The sequence below is a fragment of the Cicer arietinum genome, chromosome 1, assembly GCF_000331145.2.
Source record: "Cicer arietinum cultivar CDC Frontier isolate Library 1 chromosome 1, Cicar.CDCFrontier_v2.0, whole genome shotgun sequence".
NCBI lineage: Eukaryota > Viridiplantae > Streptophyta > Magnoliopsida > Fabales > Fabaceae > Cicer > Cicer arietinum.
The window spans coordinates 14,874,077-14,883,111 of NC_021160.2; positions in this window are offsets into that span (position 1 = coordinate 14,874,077).

A 9,035-nucleotide genomic window follows, 5' to 3' on the forward strand; every position below is an offset into this window, starting at 1 on the left:
TAAAACATTGTTGACTAAAACAATTCTTGCAAAATATATTTAAATGTGGAATTGGTTTATTCAAACTTTTTTTATTTCATTGAAGTGGTTCTTCTAATAATATTGTGTGCTTTGTGATATATTATAATATTCATTCGTGAGTGATAGTTTGTTAAATCCAAAATATTAAAACAATTCATTCATGTGTGCTTTAGAATTTTAAAATAATTATTTGACACAGTCAATAAACTTCAAGAGTAGTTGAAAAAAATTATAGGCAAGAAAAACTTGTGAATGTTTAAGACATAAAAAGTTTCGAGTGAATAATGAAATAGTTAGAACTACTTCATTTTCAAATATTTAATATTTTTTTTTTGTTTCAATTATAATTTGTGTTTTTTTAATTATAAAAAGAAAAAATGTTATGAAAGACACATTCAACCTAGAAAAAAAAACTCATTTTATATGCAATAATATTGATATATGATCTTGAACAATAATTGATAATATAAAAACAATATTATTGAAGTATTTGTGAATTAATAGTGTGTCACATAAATAGTTGTACATTGGTTGCATTTTATAATGTCGTTATCATTGTTTGAACTTAGAATTTACAAGAGAGTGGTTGAAAAATAGAAGATAGATCTTGATGTGTGTATGTAGTCGAACTTGCATTGCCATGATTTGAAGATATTGGATAGCTTATATTCTTTTGAAGATACATCTTGATGTATTTATGTACTTAAAGGTAAATATATTTTTGAATAATTATATATAAGTTAGATTTGCTTTAGTACAAAGGAAAAAGTAAAACATTGTTGACTAATACAATTCTTGCAAAATATATTTAAATGTGGAATTGGTTTATTCAAACTTTTTTTATTTCATTGAAGTAGTTCTTTTAATAATATTGTGTGCTTTGTGATATATTATAACATTCATTCGTGGGTGATAATTTGTTAAATCTAAAATATTGAAAAAATTCTTTCGTGTCTGCTTTGAAATTTTAAAATAATAATTTGACACAGTCAAGAAACTTCAAGAGTAGTTGAAAAAAATTATAGGCAATAAAAGTCTATGAATGTTTAAGACATAGAAAGTTTCGAGTGAATAATGAGATAGTTAGAAGTACTTTATTTTCAAATATTTAATATTATTCTTTTTTTTTGTTTCAATTATGATTTGTGTTTTTTTAATTATAAAAATAAAAAATGTTATGGGATACATATTCAACTTAGAAAAAAAAACTCATTTCATATGCAATTAATATTGATATATGATCTTGAACAATAATTGACAATATAAAAACAATATTATTGAAGTATCCATGAATTAATAGTGTGTCACACAAATAGTTGTACATTGGTTGCATTTCATAATGTCGTTATCATTGTTTGAACTTAGAATTTACAAGAGAGTGGTTGAAAAATAAAATGGGTGTATGTAGTCGAATTTGCATTGTCATGATTTGAAGATATTGAGTAGTTTGTATTTTTTTTATGGGTTATTGAAATGAATGTTTTAATGAGTAACTATAGCTTTTCAAATGTATTGATGGGTCATTAGTGATAAATTAAAACTGAAATTATATAATGTATGAAATAATTGTACTTGGACAAATGAAAAGGTTTGTATTATATATTCAATAAACAAAACATAATAGAATAGAAGATGAATTTGGAATGTGCCACATCAGAATTTTGGTGAGTTGACAAATATTGAAGGATGTGACATAGAGGAAGAACTTTAGAGGGTTCTGTTTTAATTATTATAATAATAGATAATAGATAATAGATAATAGATTAGTTACATACTAATAACTAATGCATATATTGTTTTATATCATAACATCGCATGACACGTTATTTTAATTATATCAAATTATATTTTTTAGTTAAAAAATCTTATAGAGGAACTAAAATTATTGAATATTAAAATAGAAAGACAAATTATGTGATTTGACAAAAATAGGATAATTAAAACGACAAATAATAAACTTAATAATAATTAAAACAAGAGCCCCTAATTTCTAAATTCATGTGCTCCTCACATTCGCGTAGGGGTTGTAATTTGATCTAATTATCCATCTAATACCTAATATATATTTTTTTTGCATTGGATCCAATCCATCAATTTAAAAATATGAACAGATCAAATTCATCCAACCTTTTTTTTCTTACAAAATCCAATGTATCACATAGTTTATTTAATAAAATCCAATAAATTATATTTCAAATATATATATATATATATATATATATAATTTTAAGAAAATATTATATATTAATTTCAACCAAAAAATTCTATTCTAAAACTATTTTAATTTTTTTTAAATATTCTAAAAGCATTTAATTATAAACATTTTTCTTTATTGTTGTTTAAAAATATTTCAAAATTAGAATTTTATTAAAAAAAATATACTTTCTTAATAAAAAAAATCAGATTTTTAATTCAATTTTTTTTTATGAAATAAAAAACAGAATTTAGTTTAAAAAAAATAATATATTAATTATTAATTTAAATTGGGTGGTAGTTGGTGGTGGCTGGACCGCTGCCGTGGTGGCTGTTGAGCACCGCCTCCGACCACCATCCCTATTATTTAATTATTAAACTCATTATCTATTTAAAAATAATAATAAGGATTAAATATAATTTTGATCATTTATCTTTTTAATTAATATTCTTTTTAGTCTTTTATCTTTATTTTGATTTATTTTAGTTTTTAATCTCTTATAAGTTGGGTATTTTAGTCCTTGTCACAATCACAACAAAAGTTTAAACATTTGATCATTGAAAGCCTTTTTAATAATTGTCAATATGTATTCAGTATAATATATATTATTTTAAAAAAAGTATTCATTTAACCAAATAATAGGCTCGCATATTTGGAAAAAAAATCTTCTTGAATGATTTGAAACATATATAAACGCTCTAAAATGAATAACATTTATCAGAGTTTATTGTATTTTCACATTATCCTTATCAAGGTTACACACATAATTTTATAAGCGATCTAAAATTTAATCTCAATAGTTAATGACAATAATTATACAGTTGTTTGAAATAATTATGATGAAAATGACTAAAATGCATCACTTATAAAAAATAAATGATCAAAATGAATACAAAAAAATATAAACGACCAAAAGGAATATTAGGTCAAAGATAAATGACCATAATTGTATTTAAATCTAATAATAACATACTATTTTTTAAAAATAATATAAAAAAACTGTTTTTAAAATAACTTTTTAAAAATATTTAAAAAACAGTAAATTTTTAGTAGTTTTTAATATTTAAAAAATAATATTTTTTATTAATATTTTAAAAAAATTAATTTTAGTAATGATAAAAACCATTATTTATTTTTTTTTACAATAAATAAAAACCATTATTATTATTGTTGTTGTAAGTATAAATTTTATTAAGTGGATTGAATGGATATCGATCAATTAAAATGTGATAATGGATTAATTGAATGATTTTTATTTTTAATGAATGAATTAGACTGAATTTTTCTAAAGAATTTTTAGTGGATTGTAAACAAATTAATGGACCATTTTGATCCATCAATTCAAATTCATATTCATCCAATTTATTCATTTTACCACCTCTACGTTCGCGCTTTTTGGCTTTCCCTTTGTTCATCCAACAATTTTAAAATTGAAGTTTCTCGACAAAACTCAAATCCACTTTTTATAAACTCCATCTTAATTATAAAATAAGTGGTAATCAAATTTAAATTTATATATTAGTAAAAAATAAAAATTTGAATTTATGTAACATGAATTTGGTTTGAGTTAAGAGATATGAAGAAGTTTAAGAAAGAGATATCGAGTTTAAATCTGAAAAACTAACTTAAGTCATAAAATAGTGTGGTTGCATAGAGGAGTTGGAGTGACAAAAAAATCACGAGTTCAACTCATTTTTCTAATAAAATTAACAATTATTACTAATATTGATTATTTTAAAAAAATCTAAAAAACTAACATAACCACTAATTTAATTACTATCGTATGTCCGTATAAAAACTATTTGATCATTAGTATAATATAATAATAATTATTATTATTAAGTTGGTAAAATTTAATATTTTTTCTGTTCTAAACATTTCGATATTTTTTACTTTTATATTTTGCTTTAAATAATGAGTGTTTTAGAAATTCAAAATATGATTTTCCTTTACTACTTAATTATATCATTTATATAATTAAGATAGTTTATTTTTATGAGATTGTATTTAAATTGTAACGGAGTAAATGAGAATTTTTATAATAATTAGTGATAAATATAAGGGTGTGTTTGGTACATTAAACTCTCATGGAGTAGCTTCATCAATCTTCCAATACTCTCTTCATTCCATTATGATTATCTTATTTAGAGCTCTTTTGATATAAATTTTAAAAAAACTGGTTTTGGTATTTATTTTATAATATATAAATTATTTTTATTAACTTTTAAGAAAATAAGATGTTGTTTTCTATTTATGTGTCATAGTAAAAATTGTTTCTTTGTTAAAAAAAAGTTTTTTCAGAACCCACTAAAATCAACTTATCATTTTAATTAGTTTTTAGATTATTTTTATATTTTCAATTTTATAAAAAGCTATAACAAATAGATGCAAAGTTTTTAAAGTGGTTTTTTTTTAAAAAAAAAACTAAAAAAGTTGTGATATTTCATTATTTTACACAAATTAAAGAGAAATTCCAAAAACAAAGAATAATAATATTAGCAAATTAGTTTTTTATTAAGTATTTATGTATTAAATATTATTATAAACACAACGTGAAGTATATCAATTCCTCTATCTTATATTGAATTATTCATTTAACCATTTTACACGTGTTAAGAACGATCTATAAATGAAAAAAAAAAAGAAGCTTTTATTAAATAAACTTTATCAAGCATTGTCTATGTTCTTATATGCAACATCCATTTGTAATATATTTTATCATCTTTAAATTACAATATCCATTATTTATCATTTTTACAAAAAATACATCTAATTAAATGGAGAGAATTTAAAGATTAATCATTTCACTCTTTTGATAATTAAAAGATGATTTTGAAAAGAAAATATACATTAGGGTTAAAAAATATTTAATATAACAAATAATCTTCTTAAAACTTACAATTTTTTCATTAGGGTTAAAAAAATGACAAATGTAGTATTTGTCTATTCATCGTTACCATGAATATTAATCAATAGAAATTGAAATGTAAATGATACAACTAGTATTAAATAAATGGTACAATTAAAAAAAAGTAATTAATATTGCATAGAGTATTAAAAAGAAGATATATTTTGAGAGACTTTTGTTTACATGTGGGTCACTTAATAGGCGATGAAGGGAGTAATTTAAAAGTGATGTACTGAATATAAATTGCAAATACATTTAAAAATAATAAAATTGTATTAAGAATTGAACGTAAGTATGTAAGACTAATTTTATGTGTTTTTTATACAGATGACATCCATAATAAAATAGAGAATAAAAATAATATTTATTAATATGTCTTGTGTACCTTATCATAAGACTCAATTTTAAGATTTTATTTTTTCTCTATTATAAGAAATTTTCAATTTGCTTTTGAGAAATGTAAATTATTTTTTCTTATTAGATTTCGATTTCTTGTTGTAAAAAATCCAATCATGCATGTAGTTAATTTAAGATCAAACGACTTGGATTATACTATAATAAAATTAACGTTAAACAATTTGAAGAATCATTTAAAATTGGACTATTGATATTAAAATTTTGCATGTGTGGTAAATGCACCACATCTATGGCTACTTTATTAATATTTGTTAATTTTGTAAGTGAATTTTATAATGACCCCTAAAACATGAGTATTTTTTGAGGTTAACCAATATTTTGATATTTGAAAATGTAGGATATTGTCTTATTGATTTTGGACTTGATTAAAAATCAATATACATTCATCATTTTTAAAAATGTAAACTATTGATATTAACTGAGATAATAACATTGTGAACTAGTTGAAGTAAATGATGATGTGTGTCAATCTTTGAAGTATGTGTCTGAGTGATGTGACCTAAGACTAAAGTGATAGTTAAACTAATTTTTTTCATCAAAATTCAATATATGTAAATTTAAAGATACTATCTTCTTCCCCTAATTTCTACTTCACTAATTTCTTTTACTCAAAATTTCCACTTACCTAGTTTCTTCTTCTCTAACCTACTTTCTTCTCAAAATAATTTAAACGACTTTAATCCAATTAATGTTAGGTCACCTCTTATTAGAAGAAATTATATTAGGGAAGAAAAATTTATTTTGGGAAAGAAAAAAAAATAGAGAAGAAGAAAGTCTGATTTTGAAATTTACAAATTTTGAATTTTGTTGAAAATAATTGGTCTAATTATCACTTTAGTCATTGACAACTCCTTTAATATGATAAATTGATCTGAATGTCATTTAATCTCTAATAACTCCTAAAATAGACAATGAATATTATATAAATAACTTAATTATTTAAATTAAAAAAGACATTATTATTCTTTTTAATATCATGTCTATTTTTTGACAAATTTTACTACTTTTATATATTTTGTTTACATAAGTAAAATGCATTTTGTCTTACACTTTTCACTATAAAAAGTACAGTTGATTATTTTGGGTGTCTAAAATAGAAAGCCGAAAAGAAAGCCGAAAAGAAATCCAACCGCGTAAAAAACCACGCTTCCCGAGACACAAAATGATACTAGTCCTTTATACTTTATCCTTAAAAAAAACAAAAAATCAACCTCAGTGAGAGTCTCCGTCAAAGTCCGACCCAACCCAATCGCGTTCACACTACTTCTCACCCTTTTCATCCTTCTATAAATCTCTCAAACCCTTTAACGCCAAAATCTTCATCATTCACACTTCAATTATTCAATTCATCAACTAACATGGAAATTGATCCTCTCCTATTTCTTACCCAAGAAGACTTCTCTCACTTCTATGACTACCTCAACGAAGATGAACCTCTCGAAGGACAAAACAAACAAAATAACAACGACAACAACATTAAGAATCTCCTAGCTTCACTCATTCTCTTAGAACAAGAAGAAAATACAGAACAACAAAACCATTTGGTCGAGTCACTGCAACACAAATCCATAATCAATTCCAACTTCAACCACCAATCTCAAACCACTAACCATTACATGGAACAATTTCAACACCATCACACCCAATTTGACAAGCAATTCCATCACACCAGAACAAAAAAATCTCGTCTCTATGCTTTTGCAGCTGCTTCAGTCATTTCCGGTTCAGTTAAACCCGGTTCGGACCAACCAGGTTCGGACCAACCAGGTTCAATTAATATAGAAAATAACCAGCCACGTCAGCAGCACCCGCGGAGGCTATGGATGAAAGACCGGTCGAAAGACTGGTGGGAGAATTGCAACCGTGGCGACTTCCCGGAGGAAGAATTCCGGCGGAATTTCCGAATGAGCAAATCGACATTCAACATGATATGCAACGAGCTCGATTCATCGGTAACAAAGAAAAACACAATGCTACGAGACGCGATTCCGGTTCGCCAGCGAGTAGGAGTATGCATATACCGTCTTGCAACTGGCGAACCGCTTCGCCTCGTTTCAAAAAAATTCGGTTTAGGAATATCCACGTGTCACAAACTTGTCTTAGAAGTTTGTTCCGCTATTAAAACTGTTTTAATGCCAAAATTTATCCGTTGGTTCAACAGAGAAACACTGAAAAAAACGAAAAAAGAGTTTGAGGGTATGTTTGGTATTCCAAATATAGGTGGCGCATTGTACACCACTCATGTTCCTATTATTGCACCTAAAGGGAATGTTGCTATGTATTTAAATAAAAAACACACCGAAAGGAACCAAAAAACGAGTTACTCAATAACTGTTCAAGGAGTGGTTAATAGTAAAGGGGTTTTTACTGATGTATCCATTGGTTGGCCCGGTTCAATGTGTAATAATCACGTTTTGGAGAAAAGTGCTTTGTATAAGAGAGCTAATAGAGGAAATTTAAAAGATGTTTGGATAGTTGGAAATTCGGGTTATCCATTAATGGATTGGATTTTGGTACCTTATACACATAAGAATCTGACGTGGACACAACATTTTTTTAATGAGAAAATTGGAGAAATTGAGAATGTTGGTAAGGAAGCGTTTGGAAGGTTGAAAGGAAGGTGGGGATGTTTGCAAAAGAGAACGGAGATTAAGTTGATGGATTTGCCTGTTGTAATTGGAGCTTGTTGTGTTCTACATAATATTTGTGAGATTATGAATGAGGAAATGGATTATGAGTGGAAGTTTGAGGTATTTGATGATGAGATGGTTGTTGACAGTTGTGTAAGATCGGTTAATTCTATGTTGGCTAGAGATCAAATTGCTCATTCTTTGTTTCACCATGGCCGTTCTACCACTACTTTTTTGTAGCTCTTTTTTATCTCTATTATAATCTTTTGAGTTTTGGTTGTTTATTTTTGTTTTTTTAATATATAAAAATATAGATACTTTAGAATATAAGATTGTAAAATGCTTTTTTTTTTTCGTAGGTTTAAATGTATTTTTTTATCTTTTATTTTTAGGAACTGGCTTTTTTGTCATTCTATTTTAAAAAAAATTAATTTAATCAATGTGACGCTCTCATAATAATATGATATTTGTGAATTGAATAAAATATTTTATATCTCATTATTGTTGTAATTAATTTTATTTATATATATTAAAAATAAATAAATTTTATTTATATATTAAAAATTAAAAATTAAAAATATTTAAATATGATGTTTAATTTTTCTTTAATAATTTAAAAATATTTATATAAAATATTTAAATTTTATAAATCTTATATTTAATATTTAAATTTATTGTATTTTTAATATTTATTTTATTTATACATTAAAAATAAGTTTATTTTATTTTTAAATTAAAATATATTAAAATTGAAACTAAAACTTAAAATATAAAAATAAAATATTTAAAATTTATTTTTATCCAAAAATAGTTTAAAATTTTAAAATATTTAGATAAAAATATTTATATTTTATTTATTTTATTT